We start from the raw sequence: 26,755 nt of genomic DNA on the forward strand, positions 1-26,755 counted from the left end.
ACTCCCCTTTGACACTTTTGTTCACCAAATTTGAGGAGGTGTTTCAGCACACCAAGCCTTTCTCCAGGACACCAGCTTGGTGTCCTATAATTTAACTCAATTCTGACACTATCTGCCAGGAGATGATGTCAGATCCCACAGATTAAAAGTTCAGTCCCACAAGACTGCCCCGCCTGTTTCAGATGCCAAAGGTGTAGTAGGGCCTCAGGTTACCCACGACTTCTGACAGACAGGCTGTTATAAATCAGAGGTTGCCATGACTTCTTCCCCCTTGGGCTTTGATTAATTTGCTAGAGCAGCTGGCAGAATTTAGGAAACATGTTTCTTACTAAGTCACCAGTTTATTATAGGAAGATATAACTCAGGAGCAACCTGACGGAAGAGATGCCCAGGGCAAGACATGGGAAAGGGCATGGAGCTTTCATGCTCTCCAGGTGAGCCACCGTCCTCAAATCAAGTGTTCACCAACCCAGAAGCTCTTGAACCCTGTCCTTTTGGGTTTTATGGCGGCTTCATTGCAGAGGCACAATTATCAAATCATTTGACCTTCAACCTCCAGGCCTTCTCCTCTCTCTCCCCAGAGGTCCTGGTATAGGATTGAAAGTTCCAACCCTCTAATCACCTGATTTCCTGGCAACCAGTCCCTTCCTTAGGTGTTCACAAAAGCCGCTTCATTAACATAGCAAAGAACAACTTTTATAGTTCTCTTCACTTAGGAAATTCCAAGGGTTTTAGAAGCTGCGAGATGAAGAGGAAGACCGAATGTATCTTTCATAGTATAAAGGACAATGTCACATATATACAGTGGCAGTGGTAGAATGTGTGTGTGTGTGTGTGTGTGTGTGTGTGTGTGTGTGTGTGTGTGTAAAGCCATAGTCTAGGAATGTTGGTGCTAATAGTGAATGTTTCTAATTTCCTACAAAAAAGTCTCAATTCATCAATCCCTAATAATATGACCTTAATGTTCCATTATCCTCTGCAAACTATAATAGCAGGAGACTTTTAAACTGCTTTTCTTGCTTGTCCTCTATAATCCATTTTCCACAAAGCACTAACTTTGTTGAAACTTTAATCAAAACTTGATATTTCTGCTTAAAACCCTTCAGTGATGTTCCATTGTATGCAAAATTATATACAAATATTCACATGGCCCCAAAGGTCCCATATTATCAGCCCTCCTATCAGCTGCCTCACCTCCGAAGATGAATGCTTTTCAATGCTCTCCTGCCCATTCAGTGTATTCTTAAACCTATCAAGCTCCTTTGCATCTCAAGGCCTCTGCACTCAGCTCTACCCTCTCCCTAAAGCACAATTTCTGTCTGAATTACCTATTTATCCAAAGAGGGCTGTATGACTAGCCTTCTAAAACTGTCCCATTCCAGTCACTGTAGGCTACATTTTTCTTCATGGTATTTGCCACTATCACACATTACCTATTTATTTATTTATTTTTGTTGTTATCCACTTTCTTATAGGCTTCCTGAGAGCAAGAACCTTGTCATTTTTCTTTTTCACTCTGTTGCAATGACTAGAATAGTGCCTGTAGTACATAATATAAATATTTTTTGAACAAATGGCTAAATCTGGGTTTGCACTCCAGCTAACAGGCTGTTAATTGGATAATTCTGTGTCTAGATTTGTTGGCAGTATAATTTGCATTGAAAGTGAAAATGGAGGCTGGCATTACAGAGGGGAGATAGTTTGGACTAAGAGCTCAGCAGGCTGTGTAATTTTGATGGTACCTGTGTGTGTGTTCTAGCTTCTCTGACACCATGTGGAAGTTGCAATGAACCACCCTGTCAGTGAAATTGTTGCCCCCAACTTTCCTGTCTTCCTTGGTTTGACACTGTTACAAGGAGGAAGAAGGGAAATAAAGGGAGTAGTCATTGAAAAGATGAGAAAGTGAACGTGATAGGGCCAGGAGCAAAAAGAGGTGAGAAAGGAAATAGGCATATGGGGTGTGCCCACCAGTTTGCAGAATTTACCATTTGCCCAGAGGTTAGGTTGCTTATCCGATGAAATACAGCTGAAACTGAGTTTTCTCTATGACTAACCTTCAGGGGGAGGGGTCCCTGCATTAGTTACTATTATTAATCACCTTGATTTTTTTTTCAAGTCATCATGTTTTCTGACTCAAAATTTTCTCAGGCTTTCAATGCACAAAAGAGTTTCTTAATGAACTAAATAGACAAGCTGTGTGGGAGTACCCATGGCTAATTTAAGTACAGTAGATGGAATTTTATTCTTGATTTTTCTCAAACTATTAACATTAGGGAATGAAGAAAGAAATCTCCTACACTGACCTCAGAAATACTCATATTTTTTGAAACCTAGCAGAAATATCTATATGAAAGGATGAGTGTCCAGATGTAACTGTGAACTTTGCACATGCAATTTCTGAACAGTTGCAGCAAATTATATTTTTAGGCAGTGATTTTTTTTCTGTTTTATGCACAGGGTAAATTTTGTAGGTCACAAAATGCTCAATGAAAATTCTAATCAATTAAAGTAATGATAAGAAAATAATGATCTATCTGGATTTTGAACTTTAAGAACTGTAACATGTAAATAGATTAGTGTTTAACTAAAATTAAATCAGCTGTTTAATATTAACTTGAATTAAATGATCTTGAGAAATTGTATGACTACAAAATGCCTTCTGAAAAGTGAGGCATGTGATGAATTGATAAGATTGCTAGCATGATGGGTTAATGCGCTAGATGGCACTAACTGTATGCCTTTTATGTATTATAAAATCAAATTTAGTGTGAAAAAAGAAAGTATCTCACACTTGAAATGTTTTTATCAGGTATACTTTGTGAAATTTCTTTGATATATTATTTATAATTTCTCATTACAGCTTTTCAGATCATCAGAAAAAAAGAATTAATTATAGCCACTTTGATATTAAGTGAATTTCAAATTGAAAAATATAATTCTAGCATTTTTTTTAACCTAAAGAAACTAATTTACTCCAGGCAAGATGCAAAAGTATTTTAGTACAGAAGGATTAAGCAATTCAATTCAAGTGAAGAGTTCTATACCAATTACATGGTTTTCCATGAACTTTACTTATCAAGAAGATTAAAGTCTCAGAAAATAAATAAATTTTTCAGATTTTCTAAACAAAATCTAAACCTTAAAACATAAAAGGAATTCTGTGCTCTGGAGAATTCTTTCCTTGTGGTTATTAAGTACACAAATGAGCAAAGGAGAAAGGGAACAAAATCTTGTTATTTAAGGAACAAAGCAAAACTATAAATAAGACAATTTTCAAATAAGTAATTTCCAACTAAATTACCTGGCATTTAAAGACAACTATTCTTATTACTGAAAGGTAAAGAAGGCCAAATCAGTAACATAATTATCAAATGCCTACTTTAAAATATATAAAATATTGATGTTAGGGTCACCTCATTTAATTAGGAATCCATTGGATTTATTTAATTTTGGTATAAATAATTTAAAAATTTTTAGTCAAGAAGAAATAATACTTCTTTTTTTTTTTTTGTCTTTTCCAGGGCTGCTCCCAAGGCATATGGAGGTTCCCAGGCTAGGGGTCTAATCGGAGTTGTAGCCGCCAGCCTACACCAGAGCTGCGTCTGCAACCCACACCACAGCTCATGGCAACGCCGCCGGATCCTCAACCCACTGAGCAAGACCAGGGATCGAACCCACAACCTCCTGGTTCCTGGTTGGATTCGTTAACCACTGTACCACGATGGGAACTCCGAAATAATATTTCTTACGAATGAAATTTTTTTTGCTTAATTTGGACATGGCCATAGTGAGTGTAAATTACTAATGCAGCCAGTGCTTCAGTTACTTCAATTTAGGCGTCATTGAAGGTTTCCTAAATCTTGGGTCATCCAAATGTTCTTAAATTAATGAGTTGAGAAAAACTGAATGCACACAATGGGATGCAATATGTAAAACGCCAAAATAGTTAATAAAATACATACACATGCATGTGACTAAAATTGAGTGGGCTTTTGTCAACATTTTCTGTCTTATTGGGCACTGGTAAAACCTGTAGACCCATAGGGAAGTGATGAAAAAAACAAACTTGCTCTGTACAAAACTTTCCCATTTTTCTTTTTCTTTTTCTTTTTCTTTTTTTTTTTTTTTTTTTTTTTTTTGGTAACTTTAAGGTGGGGCAGTGGTGGAGGCGGTAGCGGTGATGGTGGTGAAAAGGAAGGGGCACTGCGGTGGGAATGAGGGGAGGGTGAGGAAGACGGCGAGGAGGAGCAAGGCAGCTGCCCCGAATTCACAGGACAATTCTGCAGTGTCTTTTGGATCGGAGACTAGATATGCTGTTCTCTGCTGTTTCCAAATTAATCGCACCCACTCATGTTATTCAGTTTTTAAAAATTCAAAATAAATAGGTTAAATGCAAAGAATTAATCATCTCTCTTTTGATCTTTCTCACTTTTTCAATTGCTTTCTCATCCTTTGTAACTACTCAACATTGTCTTTTTAAAAGTACCAACTCGTTTTAATAGTTTTTATTTTGCTTCTGAGGGATCCATGCAAATACACAATTTCATTCCATCACTGAAAATGTCCTCTACAAAATGTATTCTTTCATGAGCTATAGAGATGATGGAAGAGTTCTTGAAGGTACTCTAGGTTTCAGTTACCTAGAAAATCCCTCCAGTACTAAGAAAACAGAAGCTATAACAATTTCCTTTCTCAAGCTGCCATACATCTGATTCTCCCTCTTTCCATAGTGCTACATTAAGATTAACTTCCTGAAATGTAAAGTAGCACCTTGCAGTGTACCAGTTTTTCTCTCATTTTTAAGATCTTTTATTTTATTTTTATTCTCTTCCAGAAATAAAAATTAAGTATTTTAAAAGGATATAAGCTCATTTATTTGGGTTTCATAGCCTGGAATTGCAAGAAATAGAAGAAATGTACTGAAGTGATCTTTCAGTTAAACATTTTTGAAACGTGTAGTTACATTATTCAAAATAATTCGTAAAATTAGAAATTACAAAGCAAATAAATAGGTTGATCATTCATATTACCAAAGGATTATTTATTATTTAATAAAGGCCCTCACTGTTTTAATTGTTTAGACACCTTTTCATGCATAGTATTATTGAGTAAATCCTGGAACTTTTACCCATACATAATTGTAGGTTTCAAAAAACATGTATAGGAATTCCTGTCGTGGCACAGTGGAAATGAATCTGACTAGGAACTGTGAGGTTGCGGGTTCAATCCCTGGCCTTGCTCAGTGGGTTAAGGATCCGGCGTTGCTGTGAGCTCTGGTGTAGATCTCAGATGCGGCTTGGATCTGGTGTTGCTGTGGCTGTGGTGTAGGCCGGCAGCTGTTGCTCCAATTAGATCCCTAGCCTGGGAACTTCCATATGCCGCGGGTGCAGCCCTAAAAGGACAAAAGAAAAAGACAAAAGAAAAAAACACACCAAAAACATGTGTATTATGTTAATGTTTCATTTATCCTTAGGAAGACATCAGTACACAAGAACAAACACAGATTCTGTGGTTTGGGGTGAAGGTCAAGGACTAAACAGAACTGATCTTTTTCTGTAATAATATTTGTATGGGAAGTTCAGTTTTCTGAGTCAAGAAGGAAATGATGCATCTTTCTGACTGTCCCCAACTTATTCTGGCTAGGTCTCTGACTTGGCCATCACCCGTGAGCCAGGAACTGGGAAAATGTGATGGAAGATATGAGCAAGTCTTCTGGGGTCAAAGAATAGGGAGCAGACGGGATCTGTAGCAAATAACCCGTCCTACATTGAAGGCAGATATTTCTCAGGCCAACTTTCACTTGTTTACCTTAAGAATATTGAAAAAATAGACCAAAAGACCCCATTCTCCTTTTGTTACAAAAACTTACCTCGCCCCTGAAGCATAAAACCAAAAACAGGTATTCTTCATTCACTGTCTGGTAAGCAAGAGGCCCTGGCTTTGTCCTCTATATTCCATCTCTGTCTTTTTAAAATATCCATGACATTGCAGAAATGATTCCTAGTTTACAGATGAGAGACTGAAAGCCTTACAAAAGGAGTTAAATGGCAGAAATGAATCTCCACATACTCAAATGTCTAAAATAAGATTAACTTCAACTTCAGAAAAACACCACAAACCAGTTATGATATATTTAAATTTACAGGAGCTGTGGTAACAGAGGAAGCTTCTCGAGTGGGGTGTGGTGACATGTTTGGGATCAGAACGCTGAGTCCAAAACTGAATAATAGCAGTAGCCAGTGGTCAATGGGTTTGGTTGTGGCCATGAGGTTTATGTATTATCGTGGACTCTACTTTTCATTTTCCAATAGCAACACACACCCTGCCCTAACAGGAAAAGGATGGAGATAATAAATGACATGAGAACTGGAATAGAAAATGTGTTTCAGAGGAATGATTAAGAAGATAGTACATATACACAGTGGGATACCACTCAGCCATAAAAAAGAACAAAATATTGCCTCCTGCAGCAATATGTATGCAACTAGAGATTCTCCTTCTAAGTGAAGCAGGTCAGAAAGAGAAAAAAAATACCATATGATATCACTTCTATGTGGAATCTAAAATATGGCACAGATGAACCTATCTACAAAATAGAAACAGACTCACAGACATGGAGAATAGACTTGTGGTGGTCCAGGGGGAAAGGGGAGGGAGTGGGATGGACTAGGAGTTTGGGATTAGTAGATGCAGACAATTACATTTTGAATGGATAAGCAATGAGGGCTTGCCGTATATAGCACAGGGAACTATATCCAATCACTTCTTATAGAATATGATAGAAGATAATATGAAGAAAAGAATATATATGTATATGTATGACTGGGTCACTTTGCTGTACAGCAGAAATTAATAGAACATTGCAGATCAACTATACTTTAACAAAGTTAAAAAAGAAAAAGAAAAAGTGCCTCAGGTAGCAATAGTTCTTAGTTGGTTCCTCTCCTCAGTGGAGATCTATCTATCGCTTGGGTGAAAATTGCCATGCCTTTTCTTTTAGTTGATTCACCTCACAGGGTGGTAGTGAGATAATGCAGTTTGAAGACACACATATGTAAAAATCTAACTGAGCTATAACCCAACCTGATGTGTTGTGTTATAGAAACGTTTGAGTGTAAAGAGTCAGCATTGGGTACATTCAGAGTTCCTTGTCTGTTTCTCAAAGCTTATTCTTAGAATTGCAGAGGGCAGTTCCTAAGCCACATTTACCAAAACAAAGAAACAAAAAATCACATCTGAAAAATTAGTCACTTCAAATGTTTCTCGTCAGTAATTAGTATGTATCATGAATAAATAAAAAATAAGCTGAAACTTTGAAAAATTCTTAGCTATATTTATAACCTTTGCTTTCATGCCACTGAGAGATTAATTCTAAGATCTTAAGAAATATTTAATAATAGCCCATTTAAAAGCTAAGAAATCACCAAAAATGCAAGAATGTTACCTCCAAACACATACAGTAGCAACACAATTAATGGTGATGCATTGCTACATAGTCAGCTAACCCAGTTACATGTATAGAGAAGTATAGTTTGTAATCAGCAGAATAATCATAGAAACTATTACTGCTCAAGTACTTTTGAATTGTTGAGTGTCTGGTTTTTTTTAAGTTGCTTAAATTATCTTCCAGTTTGAAGTTTTACTGTTGACATACTTAACCAGCTCTTTTCATAAATCGACCAAAGATGACTTCTAATCTAGTTCACATCCAGCTTACTACACATATCAAATTAGTAAAGTCAAATTACCAAGAAAGTATTTGTTGCAGTATGAGTAGAAGGAGTGAGTCAGGATTAATAAGAAGCTGACAGATAGGGGGTGGACCCTCAGCATGAGAGAATCAAAGGTTGAATGAGCTCCTCATCTTTACAGCATGTGTGGACCTGCCCTCAAAAGCTGGAAGAGTGGTTACTTAATCTCTGATGGACAGTAAAATGGCTATTTCATTATTCAGACCATTAATTAAGATTTCTTGCCTCCACTCCTTTTCTGTCATTTATGTCTTAATTCAGTGAGAAAACATGGTGAGGTTTCTTGTGCAGTTGTTTTGTGTTGCAAAATCTGGTTCAGCTATAATTGCCAAATATGATTCATTGAAATGGGATATGGTATTGAAATATAAGAAGAATGATTACAAATAAGTAATAATGATAATGGCGAGAAGAAGAGAAGGATGGAGCAGAGAGAAAAAGATACATCAAAATGGGATGTATCTTCATATGTGATATATCAACTAGGAACATAAGTGTATATACAGATGCATGCATACATGCATAAAATGGCCAGTATTAATATTTATTAGCATATGCAATGGAGATAAGGAGGCTGTATTTCCTTTCCTTTTTGCATATTTGTTGTTTCATACAATGAGCATATATTTAATACAATCTGAAAAAATCAATAAATTTTTTTATTATGAAATAATAAAAATGTGTAATTTGTATTGTTTGTACAATTTAGTATTTTCAGCCTCTTAATTTTAAACTCTCTTAAACAGTTATTGTTCCAAGAGTTGTAACTATTTTAATATTACCGTATCACAACTCAAAATAGTGTACATATGCTGCTGTGATTGGCATCCAAGAAATCACTCATTGAAAAGCCTTGCTATTTGCTGTAGCATCATTGAAAGTATTAGATTTCACAGGCTGATAATTTATGTAGCTGGAGGAAAAGGATTTTGCTCTCTAAAAAACTTCCTTTCTTGGAAATAGAAAGGAAAGAAGAATGTTACACCTGACAGCCAAACTACCAGTTTTCTGACTTCTGCAATACTTAAGAATCTAATCTACAATCTTGAGTGTTAACCTATTTATGGCTTGTAATTGATTATTTTTTCATGTGCACTTCTCTTTCCTCCTGAAACAAAGTGTATTTCTTAAACAATTACACATATCCACTGTATGCAGATGACATGATACTATATATACAAAACCCTAAGGACTCAACCCAAAAACTACTTGAACTGATCAACAAATTCAGCAAAGTAGCAGAATATAGGATTAACATTCAGAAATCAGCCGCATTTCTGTATACTAACAAGGAATTATTAAAAAAGGAATACAAAAATACAATGTCTTTTGAAATTGCACCCCCAAAAATCAAATACCTGGGAATACACCTGGCCAAGGAGGTAAAGGACTTATAGGCTGAGAACTATAAAACATTCATCAAGGAAATTAAAGAAGATGTAAAGAAATGGAAAGATATTCCATGTTCCTGGGTTGGAAAAATGTAAAAGTGGCCATACTACCCAAAGCTATCTACAGATTCAATACAAACCCTATCAAATTGCCCATGACATTTTTCACAGAACTAGAACAAACAATCCAAAAATTTATGTGGAACCACAAAAGACCCAGAATTGCCAAAGCAATCCTGAGAAACAAAATCCAAGCAGGAGGCATAACTCTCCCAGACTTCAAACAATGTTACAAAGCCACAGTCATCAAGACCGTGTGGTTCTGGTACCAAAACAGACAGATAGATCAGTGGAACAGAATAGAGAACCTAGAAATAAATCCAGACACCTATGGTCAATTAATCTTTGACAAGGGAACCAAGAACATAAAATGGGAAAAAGACAGTCTTTTCAGCAAGTATTGCTGGGAAACTTGGACAGCTGCATGCAAATCAGTGAAACTAGAACACACCCTCACACCATGCACAAAAATAAACTCAAAATGGCTTAAAGACTTAAGTATGAGACAAGATACCATCAAACTCCTGGAAGAGAACATAGGCAAAACATTCTCTGACATCCACCTTATGAAAATTTTCTCAGGTCACTCTCCCAAAGCAACAGAAATAAAAGCAAAAGCAAACCAATGGGACCTAATCAAACTGACAAGCTTTTGCACAGCAAAGGAAACCAAAAAGAAAACAAAAAGACAACTTACAGAATGGGAGAAAATAGTTTCAAATGATGCAACTGACAAGGGCTTAATCCCTAGAAAATACAAGCAGCTTATACAGCTCAACAGCAAAAAAGCTAACAACCCAATTGAAAAATGGGCAAAGGACCTGAATAGACATTTTTCAGAGGAAGATGTACAGATGGCCAACAAGCACTTGAAAAAATGTTCCACATCACTGATTATTAGAGAAATGCACATCAAAACAACTATGAGATACCACTTCACACCAGTCAGAGTAGCCATCATTAATAAGTCCACAAATAACACATGCTGGAGGGGGTGTGGAAAAAAAGGAACCTTCCTGCACTGTTGGTGGGAACATAAGCTGGTACAACCACTATGGAGAACAGTATGGAGGTACCTTAGAAATCTATACATGGAACTACCATATGACCCAACAATCCCACTCTTGGGCATATATCCGGACAAAGCTTTCCTTAAAAAAGACACATGCACCCGCATGTTCATTCCAGCTCTATTCACGATAGCCAAGACATGGAAACAACCCAAATGTCCATCATCAGATGATTGGATTCGGAAGATGTGGTATATATACACAATGAAATACTACTCAGCCATAAAAAAAGAATGAAATAATGCCATTTGCAGCAACATGGATGGAACTAGAAACTCTCATCCTGAGTGAAGTAAGTCAGAAAGAGAAAGACAAATACCATATGATATCACTTACATCTGGAATCTAATATAAAACACAAATGAACCTTTCCACAGAAAGGAAAATCATGGACTTGGGAGAATAGACTTGTGGTTGCTGGGGGGTGGAGAGGGAGGGAGTGTAATGGATGGGGTACTTGGGGTTAATAGATGCAGATTATTGCCTTTGGAGTGGATTAGTAATGAAATCCTGCTGTGTAGCACTGGGAACTATGTCTAGTCACTTATGATAGAGCATGATAATGTGAGAAAATAGAATGTATACATGTATGTGTAACTGGGTCACCATGCTGTACAGTAGGAAAAAAAATTGTATTGGGGAAATAATTTAAAAAAAATTTAACCGTAAAAACAATTACACATATCCAAGCCACCTACTTATCACAGTGCAAAGCAACTTTTTAAGTTAAACTACTAAGATTCCAGGGTGTCCCCAGTGTTTTATTCTCATTTACTTGGCATACAAAGAAATTCTGTGAAAGCATGCTTTCCTGTTCCCTCTCCTCCTCTCTACTCTCCTTTTTCTCTCCTTCACTTCTGCCATTAAAAGCCCCTCTGGAAGTATGAGGACTTAATCAGAAATGCATTAGATGATACACAGGGAAACACACACACATCGTCCTCTCACAGATTACTTGTAAACATAAAACCAAACCAAACACACAAAAATGGCCCCCTGGTTTCCACTGTTTCTTCCCTGAGTCCTTTCCCAATAACACAGCCAGAGTGAGGAGGCAACTCTGGCCTGACTTCTCTTTTTGTAAGTAAAGTCTTATTAGAACACAGGCACCCTCATTTCTTTATGTGTTGTTTATAGTTCTTTTCATTAATAACGGCAGAGCCACGTACTTCCAACAGAGATCACACGGACCACAAAGCCTAAATATGTACGCTCTAGCCCTGTGGGGAAAACATTTTTCAATTCCTGTCTTTATCCAAAAGTCATGATTAGGTCCCTCTTGTGCTCAAAGCCCTGCAGTAGCTTAGAGTGAAGGCTTGAGCAGGTGCAATGGCCTCTCAGGTCCTATGTGAGCTATCCTGCCTTAAGTCTCTCATCTCTTCTCCTTCTCTCCACCCCTTCACTCCACACTGGCCATGCAGAGCTTCTTGATCACATCAAGCAAGCCCTTGCCCTAGGTAGGGATTTTTTCTCAGCTATTCCTTCTCCATGGAATGTTTTCCCCTAGATTTCTGTAGCTGTCATCCTCCCCTTGGCCATGTATGCCTTTACGCCAATGTCACTTTCTGAATTTGGACAACCAAGACATGCAATGTAAAAATCTTCCTTCTCCCTTCATCTTGGTTCCCAGTGCCTGACTGTGCTCTGTTTTTATCCTTCAATTTTTAACATACCAAATTAATTTGCTTGTTTTTACTTATAAATGTATTCATTTTCTGTCTCTTCCTGTAAAATATAAGGTCTCTGAGAAGTTTGTGATTTTTTTTCTTTTTTTTTTTTTTGTGCATGAATATATTCCAAGTGGTTAGAATTGTGCCTGGTGGGTGTTAGGTACCTGACACGAACACAAGGAGTATGTAAGTCTCCACACCCACACACAGAGTCAAAATCAGAGTGATTTTTTGGTACTGACTCTGCCATTAATTAATTCTGCCATCCTGGAAAAACAAATAAATATTGTAGGTAAGTTTCCTTACCTTAAGTGAAGGAGGAAGATTTTGCAAGTTTCTTTCAGGAACTTAAAGTCTTTTGATCATCAGTAAAACATAAATATGCTAAATCCTTTTCTTAACTTCTACATCTGTTTTATAGAGGCTGTAACTATGATAGGGAGACAAAAATTACAAATAAACAAGTGTTTTAATAAGTGAACAATGTGATTTCTGGAGGTATATCAACCCACATGTTTAAGTTGCATGTACTTGTTTGGACACTGATAATTTTCATCTATGAAGGAAAACAAATGTTTATCTGGCAGAAGGATGTACGGCTAAATATGTATGTTTTCAAATATTTCTATAGGCTGCGTGCCACTTATTTCATTAACTATTAGTTTACCTTTGGATGATCAGAATTTTTTTAAATTAAGTTTTTTTTAATTCTTTGCTAAATACTCTGTTTCCTGTATGAAATCATCAATGTATAAATTAGTATAGTCTGACTTACATGCTCATTTTAATCTTTAATTCAAAACAAAGTTTAGGCTCTTTGATGTGCTCTAAATCTATGATTGAATGTTCAAATTAGCCAATGTCTATCACAGGCAGCTTTTTTTATTACGTCAGTTATAATATGGACACTTAATTCACTTAATAACTATATACTAAGTGCTCATTATATGCAAAGCACAGTGTTTTGTTCTAGAAAGAAAATAGTGAGTTTCTCTGTCTTCTAAAGCATGTAGAACATCCCTCAGTGTAATAGGAGAAAATCTAATGCTCAGGAAATGCTTCTAGTTTCCCCCTGAGTTATGAGTCTTTATAATATTCTCAAATAATTGATAGTCTTCATTACACCAGAAGGGACCCTGGAAATAGCCTAGACGTATATCTAATTATTAAGATCAGAAAATTATGACCCAGATATTCAGTATAGATGTTCTAAGGTCAGTGTATCTAATTAGTGCTGGAAAAGAACTCGAATATAGAACACCTGTGGTCAGGTTAGTGAAAACTATTTCATCTCTTCAAGGGAATGGATATTAGATACTAAATCTATAGAAAAACAAATCTGCATGTGTGTCCCCTTCCAAACTCTGTGTGCCCAGTCATAAATTATACATACAATAAGGTTTTAAAAGTTAGTTATGCTTCACAAATTTGTCTTCACTCTTCCTTGCAGATATGGTAAATGTCTGTGCCATGTAATTCTGCTGTTTGCTTCTGATTTAGAATGTTGAGTTGACTCATGGTCAAAATGTAAATATGGCCTTCGAAAGAACATATTTTCTATGTAGGTCACAGATTACATTGTGAAAAGACCATTTAAAAAAGTGATGCTCCTAAAAGCATGGCAACAAAGATAAGCCTCATGGCTTTTGTGATCGAGAGAAACTTGACGTATTTGCTGTTAACTAGTATGGGCTGACCTGACTAGGAGAGGCTGTTAGTCTGTATTGGAGAATTGGTGACATCCATATCATTTTCCAGGCTTTAAAAATTCACCTGTGTCACTGCTAAAAGCTTATTGCAATCAAAGTAATTTCTAATAAACTATTGGAAGCAGTTGATTTCCCAGAGGTTTTTGCTAAAAATAACATTTGAAAATCACCAGTATTCCAGGTCTCCTCGCTAAATCCTCCACACCTAAAGTCCATTTTACCACCTGCTTCCCATTTTATAGTTCTGTTAATTCCTATGGCTCCCTTTTCTCCCCATTAAAAAAAATGTGGTTGGTGAAAGTTATGGGAAATAAGCTGGGATATTGAGGCTCTAGAATTTTCTGGATAATGCATAAAATTTTAGATTAAGAAGGAGGAATCTACAGCCACTACATGCATATGGTCATTAAGTTGGTCTAGTTAAACAAAGTATTTATAAATAAATTAACCCATTATTTCATAAGGTATAGAAACTGAATTTTAAAACCCTGCGTCCAGAATTTTAACACATTTTTTTTTGTAAATAGAGTCAAAATATTTATTTATTGAAGTGAATCTAAATTCTCCCTGTAAGCCTCTAATATTGTTTTCTACATTCGGAAGTTCTATTCCTGGCAGGGCCTGTGTGTATGAAAATGCAATGAAGGAACTATAGAAGTTCTTTCTAATCTAATCTAAATGTTCCAATACCTACCATTCTCCATTAGCAAATAAATTACTTTCATTTTTATAGTGGGTAGTCAGCATATTTACAGGTTATGACCTGAAACTCAATTGAAAATGTTTGTATTAAAGTATTTGGGTCCATGACTCCAGAAGGCAAGGCTAGGTTTCAGTGGTTTACCGGCATAGGAGGGGGTCCTGGTGAGCACGGTGGGTGGCTGCTAATACTTTCTAACAGGCACAAGATGAGCTCTGCTCTTGTCCATGGCTCCAGACATCCAAAACACTGCATTTTCTCTGTCAATCCTATTGTGCCAAGTCAGTACTGCAAGCCACTATTTATTTTTAAAAGTTGATAATGGCTGGAGTCATGGAGAGTGCTTTCCAATGACAAATACCCTTGAAAAATGCCATTTCCCAAGTTGCCATTTTTGTCTTTACAATATTACATAAAAACAAGCATTTTCTGAGGAAAGAAAATGGCCAGGTGTTTGTAATACATGTCACTCAATGTTTCCTTTCCCGTCATGGTGTGGAATGTTTAATTTCTAAACCCTAAGTGCTTAATGACTACTGGTTATCTTCTCTTTTCTACAAACATTACCTGCTCAGTTGCAGTTCATGGAATCTTGCCCATGTAATAAACAGTAATATATGAACCCCCTCAGGGGATGCTCCTTTCTTGGTTGTGCAAATAATTTCTAAGTTATTTTTCCACTTAAAGATAATATGATTTTATTTGGATGCTGCGACTGCCAAATTTGGGTTTATGAAGGTTTTTAATTGCAATTAGCTTTATACAATAATTTCTTTTAGCAAAGTATGTCTTTACTTCAAAACTCATCCCCCCCACTATCAAAATACTCACGGTTATTAATTGAACTTCTATTTGACAGAATACTACATTAGCAGAGAAAAGATTACTCTCAGGAAAGAGAGCATCTGAACAAAACTGGGGGAAAATTAAGAACAGTAGGACCAGGGAGGAATTTATCTCTAGATTTTAATGCTATGCTTGAATGCCTAAGTCTTGTTTTTGGTATTTTTATTGTAGTTGATTTACAATGCTGTGTAAATTTATGCTGTGTATCTGGGTCACTTTGCTTTTCTCATTATCTTCCATCATGTTCTATCAAAAGAGACTGGACATAGTTCCCTGTGCTATACTGTAGGACCTCATTGCTTATCCATTCTAAATGTAAGATAGTTTGCATCTACTAACCCTCAAATCCCAGTCCATCCCAATCCCTCCCCTTCCCCATTGGCAACCACAAGTCTGTTCTTGTGTGTCTGTTTCTATTCTGTAGAAAGGTTCGTTTGTGCCACATTTTGGATTCCACATTTAGTGATATCATATGGTAATTGTCTTTCTCTTTCTCACTTTCTTCAGTTAGTAGGAGAATCTCTATTGCATCCATGTTGCTGCAAATGGCATTAGTTTGTTCTTTTGAGTGCCTAAGTCTTATACTTCAGTAGGCTATGGCTACATGTCTCATTTTATAACAAATGTATGCTACAGTGTTCTGAGTAAATAGCCATTTCAATATCAATTACTTGTTCCTGCTGTGGCACAAGGGGATGAGAGGCATTTCTAGAGCCCTGGGAGGCTGCAGATTTGATCCCAGGCCTGGCACAGTGATTTAAGAATCCTGTATTGCTACAGCTGTGGCTTAGATCATAAATGCAGTTTGGATCTGATCCCTGGCCCAGAAACTCCATATATCATTGGGCAACCAAAAAAGAAAAAAAAGAAAAAAAGGGAAGAAAAAACTTTAAATGGAAAAAAAATGACCTTTGATTTTAGAAATTCCATGGTTGCTCCTTCATTAGAGAATTCCTTTAGGTTGATAATTCCTGTCAACACTGTTATTTTAATTTTTTTTCCCATATGGCTCTTTTGCTGCATGAAAAATACTTGTTCCATAACAAGCTGTTTAAAAAGGAAGTACTTTATTTTTATCGTCAAGTATAAAATTAAAGGGTGTTTGGGTGTGACTAGTTAGGAAGATGATATTTAGTAATCCTATTTCACTATAATAAAGCAAAAAGAGATTCCAAATTCTAATGTTGAGAAAATACCATTCCCAGAAAAACAAACTGATAGCTAAGTTGAAATGCATTTATTTTCTTTTTTTATAATTACTCAATGAGTTTTATTACATTTGTAGTTGTACAGTGATCATCACAACCAAATTTTATAGCATGAAATGCATTTATTTTCTACTGTGGCTCACAAAAGTTCCCCAAAAACATCTATCTCTTATGATTATAGGTGTGATGAATAAAACTGGTAAGCAAATCAGGATAAGAAAAAGAAAGTATATGAAATTTAAATTGAGATACATAGAGAAATATGTAGTATCTAGAAAAATTACAACGAGTCGTTTTATCCTGGAACTAGTTTGTGGCTTTGTTAAGACGTATGTGTGTTATAGGAAGGAAAAGCCTCTGCTTGAGTTGAGATAAAACAAGTGCGCATCTACCCCTTCAGTGAAAATAACTGATAAATGTAGCCCTTGTTTTTTGTAGACCAAAGTTTCTCCTCTAAGTCAGAGGTGCCTCCTCTGTGCTCTTCACCTAGAAACAGCCACGGACAAAAGATGAAGTCAAAACAGAGATGCTACTTAGAAATAGATTTAATAAAACTAAGAGCGTGCTTTTGTTAAAGGAGCTATTTAATAAACACAGCACAACGAATGTTCACCACAGGAGGTAGCTGGAAGGGCTTTTTTATTTAGCTCATTATCTGATACTGAGTCTAGAAGGATTAATGCAGTCTTTTTGGTATGTCATGTACATTTTTGATCACAGTGATTAGAACCATGATTAAATGACCCCACACAAAGCAATAGGAAGAAAAACAGAGCCTGCCCTCTGACTTAACATTTCATCTGCTATTGAGACGTCTATGTTTTAAATGTGGCATGGCTATCTTGTAAATATGTTTCAGTTGTCTGATCCATTTCCACCAAAGTTTCATTCGTGTATTGCAAGAATTTTGATGATTTTACTTTAATACACTCAACTATGTAATTCTCTAGCATACAAGATTTTTATATGAAAAACTGTTGTGGCAAAATGCATAAATTGAGATTTTTTCAAAGGAAACAAATTGCTTGGCATTGTATTCTCTAAGGTTATATTGAGATAAGATGTGAAAAGGATACTCATTGAAATGAAAAAATTGAAAATAAATTTTGTGCAAAATGTTATTCACTAGTATATGTATGTATGAACTGAAATAGAATTATAAGAATAATGAACTCTATAACAAATATTAATAATAATGTGCAGTGTTGTGTTTATAATGCAGTTTGATTTCCAACTAGATTTACACACACACACACACACACACACACAGAGGTTAATTTACCTACCTTTTAATATGATTGGCTATATTCCATTTTTTTTTTTAAGATTTAGAGAAATGAGATTTAATCTTTCGTACATAAAAACTCTGCTTTAATTAAGGTCTACAATATTTATTGCTCTTTAGAGATAAATATTTAATTTATGCATCAGAAATATTTGATATAATTGGGGTCGAGGTAAGGGGAACACAATTAGTTGAACACAAGAATTATATTGATAATTTTTAAAGTGCTAGCAATACTTTTATTTATTACTTCAGACTTGTACGTTTAGGAATGTATGGAGCTGTTACTGTGTATGGATTAGAAATGATAGTGCTGAGGACAGTGGATTTTGGTGAGCAGGAGGTGAAGCACAGGTGTTAGGAACCCACTCGAAAAAGCCCAGCACTTTTCAGTGTCTGAGCCATCAGCACGTGTAGGACTAGGAGAAAATTTGTGTGGAATTTGATTATATCAGTAAAACTTGCTAATGGACTAGAAACAGAGCAGTCAAGGTGGACTCTCCTATTTTTGCCTGGCTACCCAAGTTGATTTCAGTCCCTTTGTTCTCAGAAAGGAAAAATTGGCAAAAGAGAAAGTTTTCAGTCAGAGGATGGAAAAAGCAAGAATTTCACTTTGGAAATAGTAAGTTAAAACACCCACGTTATTTAGATTGTGTTCTCTGGAGGCAGAGTCTGAGATGGAAAATCTTTTTTTTTTCTTTTTTTTAATGAATTTTATTACACTTAAGAGTTGTACGATGATCATCACAACCTAATTTTAGAGCATTTCCATGCCAAACCCCCAGCTCATCTCCCCACCCCACAACCTGTCTCGTTTGGAGACCATACGTTTTTCAAACTCAATGAGTCAGTATCTGTTCTGCAAAGAAGGTTATTGTGTCCTCTTTTTAGATTCCATAGTAAGATGGAGAATCTTAATAAAAATGCTTTATTGAGGAAGCAATTTCTGGAGAAATCTCTAAGAAAGTGAGAGAGAAATAATAGGGAATGAGAAACCAGAGAGCAAGGATGTGGCTTTGCTGGAGTTGAGTCTCAGCAGGATCCATTAGGAACTTTGAAGCATGACCTATGCCCCATAGTAGGTCCTATCTTGAAACCAGTGGCCATATTAGTCAATCATTGACTTCACACTGTCTTTTGGGAGATGCTTAACCTCCAGAGCTTGCTGGTTCCCAGCAGCTGAGACCAGTCCCTAGAGAAGGATGTAACTACTCTGTTAACCAGAAGCTACCACTCACGACCTGTGGGGTGCGGATGCACTGGCCTGGTAAAGGAGACCTGGACAGGACGTCAGCTGCAGGCTACTAACCATCCCAAGGGAGTAGTTCAAGAGATAAATCAAAACTGGAGAGAAACATTTGTTAACTGCACATTAGAAGAAGGGCAAAGGGGCCTCGAAATTTCCATTTTAAACTGCCGCCTGACTTTTCTCTATAAGCCTGTTAGAAAGACTCTTTCCATGACTTTTTCAAAAAGCTTACTCAGCCATCTGTAGACTCCCACGTCTTCCAGGAAATTCAGATTCTCATTCTCATGCTTTATCATGGGCCGGAGATTGGGCAAGGGTTCCTCATTTACACTTATAAATTATATTTTTTAATCTTTTCTTAAAAATAGTCTGTTATGCTATATGATTACATCTCTCCCTCCTTTGTTGTCGCTGTTATTACCAACTACCCAGCCACTTTGAACCATTTACTGATATGTTGAGCCCTAGAGTTCATGGTCTTGTTTCTCGTTTTAATCTCCATTACCATTCTGCTCATTTCAACCTATTCATAGATAATCCATCAAAACATGGGCCCCTCCACTCTAATAATCCTTGTCAATCCAACTTCCATAATTCTGCACTTGGTTTTGTAAGCATGACTTTTTGTTTGTTTTTTTGGTCCATGCCTGCAGTACGCAGAAGTTCTCAAGCCAGGACTGAATCCAAGCCACAGTGTAACAACGCCAAATCCTTAACCACTAGGCCACCAGGGAACTCCTACACTGTAAGCACAGCTTTTGAAATCTTGATTCAAAGCTTCGTCAAATCTGACCAACACCTGCTATTCTTCCAGCCACTTAGTCTGTGTAGCACTACTACTTTTACCTCACTGAGACTATGCATTAATGGACTCTGAAGCTTCTAGTCTAGACCTCATTATCCTCCTCATGACATATATATACTTTATTAACGTCTGTCCTTAAAGATCCTTTCCAAGCCCAGATTTCTCTCTAGCTAAATTCCCATTTATCTCCCTGTGTTCACAGCAAAACTTTTTGAATCAGGTTTCTATAATAGTTGTCTCTGTCTACCCTTGCCATTCCTTTTTTTTTTTTTTTGGTCTTTTTTGTTTTTGGGGGTTTTTTGCCTTTTCTAGGGCTGCACTCACAGCAATGGAGGTTCCCAGGCTAGGGATCTAACCGGAGCTGTAGCCACTGGCCTATGCACAGCCACAGCAATGCCAGATCCGAGCCGCGTCTGCGACCCACACCACAGCTCACAGCAATGCCAGATCATTAATCCACTGAGCGAAGCCAGGGATCTAACCCACAACCTCATGGTTCCTAGTCGGATTCGTTTCTGCTGCACCAAGATGGGAACTCCCTACCCTTGCCATTCTTTTTAAACTTCTCCAGTCAGACTTACATCCTTACCAACACGCAAAACTATTCTAGAAAGTCCGCATGTGTATAGATATATCCTGTGTTATTTTAAAATTGTCATCCTGAGAAGTATTCCTTTACTTCTAGTGTGTTTGCATACATGCTTTTAAAATAGGGTTAGGTTTTTGTATATTGGCATCTGTATCCACTGTGAACATGGTAAATTTTTTTATCTGTATAGGTAGCTCTTTTTGTTCAGTTGGAAAAGGGATAAAGAACCCAATCTGGGCCTTACAGAATAAATGTAGGGCAGAAGCAATTTTCTAAAATAAAACTGATGTGTTGAAGACATGCTCAAAAGGACAAATAACATATATCCATATTTCTGTTTCCAGCCAAAGCTGAGAAACAGGGGTTGGTTTCATCCTCCTCTCTTAAACTAATAACCACACAGAATACATGAAACAAATATGTCAGCTGAAAAGAACAATAACCCTTAAAGAATAGAAAACTAATGAGCTGAGCCCCAGTTTCCTATCTTAAGAGTGTTTCCAGACTGTGTCAGAGAGAGAACTGAGGCAGAGCCTTGCCAGGTCCCCAAGCTGAGGAGACAGAGTTGAATGTCCAGTGAGAATATGTTGATTAGTTTGTGAGGCAGCATATTGAAGAAAAGAGAGCTTCACAGAAAGAGCAGACTAGGGTCTCTCCAGAGTCCCATTCAAATATCTTCAGAGTACTTGTCAGCACGTAGGGCCAAGAAACTATTATGGCCAGAAGGAAAAAGGGTTTAGAAGGAACAGTCCCTGGAGCACATGCAGAACTGGGAATAGAATCTATCTCATCAGACTGAACATTTCATAATTCAAAGGCATTGGGAAGGCAAGGCTGATAAAGTTCTCACCCCAGCAGTAAAGAATAATTAAACATACACTACAAAAGCCCCAATCCCACCTAACAAATCAAAAGTCGAGATCCAAAGGGACACATTGTTAAAACAACTGTAGCTGAATTACATCCCAAAGCAAGCTAATAAGTATTCACAGAAACATAAAAATATAAAGCATCCAACAAGGTAAAATTCACAATGTAAATGCTAACCAAACTCCTAGAGATGAAAACTATACTAGATGGTATTAATGGAACTTAATACACAAGAAAATATTGGTGAACTTGAAGACATGTAATAGAAACTAGACCAGAAAAAAGAAAAATAACTTTTTAAAATTAAAATGCATCTGTGGACTTTGGAAAAATTGTATGGACTAATACACATGTAATTGGAATTCTTGAATGGAAATAAGCAGAAAAATATTCAAATAAATAATTCTCAAATTTTTCCTAATTCAATGAAAACTCTAAATCCATAGAACCCCCAAATTCAACCACCCAAAAAACAAAACAAAAAAGAAAAATGAAGAGAGCTACATCAGGCATTTATCACACTCAGACTACTCAAAACAGTGATGAAGAGAAAACTTAAGATGTTTCAGAGGGAAAAAAACAACAACAAAATGCAGAAGAATCAAAACGAATACAGCATTTTTTCATTGGAAATAGTGTAAGCAAAAAGACAATGGAAGATCATTACTAAAAAAAGGTCAACCGGCAATTCTGTAATACACAGTAAAAATATTTTTCAAAAACAAAGGCTAAGTAAAACCTTTTTCGTATATATAAATGCTGAAATAACTCATCACCAGCAGCCTCACAATAGAAGAAAATTGAGAGAGAGTCTCTCAGGAAGAAGAAAATTGTGTCACATGGAATTATGGACCTACAAGCATTCATACCCTACCCCCAAAATGTCGATAATTGTGAGTGGTATGTATATATGGATTACTGTGTAAACTATTTTTCATATTACTGAAATCTATTTAAAATGCAATTGTTTTAATAAATAATAAAATATGTTGAAAGGTTTAAACCATGTATATAGTACATTGTTTGGCAATAGCATAAAGACTAAGAAAGATATTGGATGCATATTTTACATACCATACAAAAATAAACTCATAAAAAGATCACAGCTCTAAATTTAAAACCTAAATTTGAAAGTATCTAGACTGAAACATAAAAAAATCTTTTGGTTCTTATGATTAAAGCGGTTTCTTAAATACAATTTACAATGCATAATCTAACTGATATATTAGACAACCTAAATTAAAACCTTTGGCTCTTTGAGGGATAATGTTAAGATAATAGAAACAAGCCACAGACTAGGAGCACATATTTACAAAGCACATGTACGATATAAGACTTGCATTTGTAATATTTAAAGAAGGTCGAATCTCAATAATAAGAAAATAATTAAATAAATGGGCTAACATTGGGACAGATACTTCACCAAATAAAATACAGAGGTTACAAGGAAGCACAGGAAAAGATGCTGAATATTGTAAGTCACAGGAGAAATGTTAGATAAAACAGTGAGGTTTAGCTACATAACTAGAAAGTCTTAAATTTAAAATATTAATCATCCCAAATGTTGACAAGAATGAGGAGGAACAGGAACTTTTCTACCCTATAAGTGGAATGCAGAATGCTGCAAACACTTTGGAAAACAGTTGAGCCATTTTTAAAATGTTTTAACATACTTACGTATGACTTGGTCGTTTCACTCCGAAGTGTTTACTCTAGAGACCATGTCCATGCAGATGCGATCAAACAAACATTCATAGAAGACTTATGAATAAGAATCAAAAATGTATACAACCCAAGTCTCCACCAACAGGTGAAAGGATTATGAAACATAGTGTGTAGCCATATAACGAGCAACAATTCTGTGTGTGGGTAAGCCGTCAAAAGTGTGAAGCAGGCAGTGATCAGATTTTTATGTTTACAAGTATACCTCAGCTGTTCTATGGGTGATGAATTATGAGAATGCAAGTGCCCAAACAGATAACCAGTTCTCTGCCAAGCAATGGCTAGCTCTTGCTAAAAAATTCATAACTTTCTCTCCGGGAAATGGTACAGAACTCATTCTGAGGCGTTGTCAATTTACTTTCCTGTAAAAATTTTATTTCCAATATTTTCTGTTAATAAGCAAATGAGGTTCTTTCTTTGGAAATTGCATGCATTATTTAAGAATTGGCATTTTTATATTATATCAGATTTATAATTCTAAATGAATACCTATGCTTTAAATAAACAACTAAAGGGGGAAGGAACTGAAGTATTTGATAAACAGACCAAGGCATTATCTGAAAGGCCATTTTAATTGAAATCCTCTACATCACTTTCTTAAAAATATTGTGTATATTAGAAACTGATCTTTATTAAATAAAAATTTTCCATTGTTGGTCTTCCAATTTCCTTCTCGTATATTCTTCACACTTCTAATTCCAACTCTGCTTCAATTTATTTATTTTTCTTGTGAAATAGAATGAATTACTTTTTAAAAACTCAGTTCCTTAAAGGACGACCTATAAATATATTTTCTATAAACTACTCCAAGTGTTTATTTCCATCAACTTTTTTTATTTCTCCACCAATGTGAAACCTAAATTCTGCTGTGGTATAAATTTCTTGCAATTAGTCTTCCAAAATCAGCAATCCGTTAATTATTTTTGCCCCTTGCTCTCATAAGAGATTGTTAGATTTACAAATATTTTATCTTGCCTTCATTTATTATTAAAAATTTTTCGTATTTCTCCCCATCTAATGTTTATCTCATGCTTTTAGGTTGTCTAAATTACAATAATGTTAAATTTTGTATTTGTTACAGGCTAACCTTCAAGTGACATTTTGTCTACTATCAAAGGGAAGTTTTTCGTGTTTGCCTTACAGTTGTGTGAATAACAAAATTTAGTCTCTTATTGCAAAATAACTATATATTTGTTACTTGTGGCTCATTTTGGTTTTAATTTTTAAATTTTCTTCAAGTTAAACATTTAATTTTAAACTCCTTTTGTTCAGATGCTGTATACCTCCCAGATTAGTCATTTAATATTTTTAAGCATTATTTATCTGTTTATTCACTGTTTTATATTTTGCTCTGCTTTCTCCATCTTTAAACCATTTCAGTGAGTTGGAGTTTTCCATGTCTACTAGAAGAGTTGTTTTCTTTTCTTGTTAATTAGAAGTTACCTTTATGTGGCATTTTGTTGTTTTATGGCTATATCATGTCCTTCTTAAAAATAACTGTTTTCTAAGATTTTATATCCCATCATAGTTTCTGTTTTCTCCAAGGTCCTGTTTTCTGTTTACTTACTATTGCCTCTAGTTTCAACTTGGGGGCTTTCTTCAGAAAACTAGTATTTCTATATTACCTCATACCATAATTAATAGTGAGGAGGCTTAACTTATCATTGGAAGGTGCCCTAAGCATATAGGGGTAGGATTTGCAGTAAACTTTGCTCTCGGGGACACTGGCTGGGATGTTTAGTTGCACAGCCTCTGATATCAGTATCCTTGGGTTTGTCTCCCTTGGGCGGGTTCCATTCTCCATGGATGGCTCTTTGAATCTGCAGCCATTTCTGGCTACAAGTGTATTAGGAGCCCAGAGGGATAAGAGAACTGGGGGGAAGCGGGCATGGTCCTCAGATCTAACATGTTACCCTATATCAGTAGGACATCTCCGCCCTTACCTGGGCCTCCTGTCCTTTGTCTCAAGACCATTGGTTTTATTTATCTTGTCTTTCCCTCATGGGAGAGGATGTGATTTTCAGCTTCACTTCACATAGTGGTGGAGAAGACCTGGGGAATGTACAGGCTTCTTAAATGCTTTCAAAGAATCCTTGTTATGGAAAGTTCTTCTTGCTTCATTCCCACTTCCGGAGGTAAGCAGCACCGTATTATTTAGGACATTGGAAGATTCTGAGATACAACAATGCTTAGTTCTCAGTTTCCCCTCCTGCATGCATAGAATTTTTTTTTTTTTTCGGTCTTTTAGGCTTCTAGACTTCTAGGTCTTTACCTGACTTCTATGTGTATTCCAGTTTCCAAAATCCCTTTCCAAGTCTCCTCATTCCTGTGGGTTTGTATCATTAAAAACTAATAAAAATTACTGTCAGCTGTAGACAGAATAATCCCTTCCCCCTCCCTCCCCCGACCCCTCAAAGGTCTCCATGCCTCAGTCCCCAGAACCTGTGACTGTGCTACATGACAGAAAGGTTGCACAGTTGATTAAAGTTAACAGCCTTGTGATAGGCAGTTATCCTGGATTATTCAGGTTGGCACCAACTAATCCCGTGATTCTTTGGAAGCAGAGAACCTTTCCAAACTGTAGTTAGAGAGATGTGAATTTAGAAGAACCATCAGAAAGATGCAGTGCTGTTGGCTTTGAAAGTGAAGGAAGGATGCCAGGAGCCAGGAACTGTGGGCGGAATCTAGAAGCTGGAAGAGCAAAGGAAAAGCAGACTCGCCTGAGCCTCCACCAAGGACACAGCCCCGCTGACACTTTGATTTTAGCCCAGTGAGACCTGTGCTAGGATCTGACAGACAGACTGAAAGATAATTTATGCTGTGAGCAACTGAATTTGTGATCATTTGTCACAGCAGCAGGAGAGAACGAAAATTCTTGTTATATTGGGATTTGAAGAGGAAGCAAAGGTAGATTCACACATTTAATCTTCGCCTGGAAACACCCCTCTTTTTTAATTGAAATTTTAATTATTTAGGAACAGGTAATAGATTTACATGGTTTAAAATTCAGAATGTTCTAAATTGTATACATGGAAAGTTTTAGGGTTTTTTTTTTGTTGTTGTTGTTTTAAATGCTCTTATCTCCTTTCCCTGGAGATTACAACTCCTGGAAGTTTCTTGTGATTATTTCAGAAGCAGTCTATGTCCAGACAATAGAAATAGCCTAAGCAGTATATTCATTTCTTCTCACATTTTATATGTATTCTTTTGTACCTTGTTGTTTTTACTTAGTGATACATCTTAGAATATGTTCCATGCCAGAATATGGTTTCCTCATTCTTTTTGTTTGTTTTTACATTTAAAAAACTTTATTGAAGTGTAGTTGATTCACAGTGTTGTGTTAATTTCTGCTGTACAGCAAAGTGATTCAGTTATATATATACACGTGTCCATTCTTTTTCAGATTCTTCTCCAACATAGGTTATCACAGAATATTGAGTAGAGGTCCCTGTGCTCTACAGCTGGTCCCTCTTGACCATCCATCCCATATCCAGTAGTGTGCACGTGCCAATCCCAAACTCCCAATCCATCCCTCCCCCCTGCTTTTCCCCTTTGACAGCCATAAGTTTGTTTCTGAAGTCTGTGAGTCTGTTTCTTTTTTGTAAGTAAGTTCAGTCCAGCTTTAGATATAACTGTATCATACTTTATTTAACCAGTACCTTACCGATGGACATGTATTTTGTTACTAATCTCTTATTATCTTAATAATGAAACAAATAGCCTTATAATAAACCAAATTATGTACATTCCAAAACTTACATTAGTCAAATCCCAAGAAATGAAATAGCTGGATTAAAAGGTCAGCATATATGTAATTTTGATAGATATAA

Source organism: Sus scrofa, chromosome 10, assembly GCF_000003025.6.
Source record: "Sus scrofa isolate TJ Tabasco breed Duroc chromosome 10, Sscrofa11.1, whole genome shotgun sequence".
Classification (NCBI taxonomy): domain Eukaryota; kingdom Metazoa; phylum Chordata; class Mammalia; order Artiodactyla; family Suidae; genus Sus; species Sus scrofa.